The following is a 386-nucleotide window of genomic DNA, read 5'->3' on the forward strand; positions in this document are numbered from 1 at the left end:
CCTCGGCCGGAGCCTGCAGGTTGAAGGAGTCGGCTCCAGCATCCCTGCCGCCTCTCTGCGCCTGGGGCCGGCATAGCCTTCAGACCTCGGCCCCACGCTGTGGTGTGGGAGGAAACTGCCCTGAAGACGCAGATACCGCTTATTCCTCGGTAAAATCTGCCCGGGCCCTGATGGTCCTTACCGTCAGGAGCACGCGTGCCACCATCACTTCTCCGCACATCAGACAGAACCTGGTAAACGGTACAGAAAGATCATAAAGTGGATTATCTAGGCAACATGTAGGCAGATTTCCTATATACTTGTATCATATCCCCTGACTTTTAGTCTAATGTACTTTTCCTTGGGCTACACTATCTCTCTGTAGGCTGCTTTTGGCCAGCATCACA

The sequence above is a fragment of the Aptenodytes forsteri genome, unplaced genomic scaffold (genome assembly GCF_000699145.1).
Source record: "Aptenodytes forsteri isolate BGI_AS27 unplaced genomic scaffold, ASM69914v1 Scaffold193, whole genome shotgun sequence".
NCBI lineage: Eukaryota > Metazoa > Chordata > Aves > Sphenisciformes > Spheniscidae > Aptenodytes > Aptenodytes forsteri.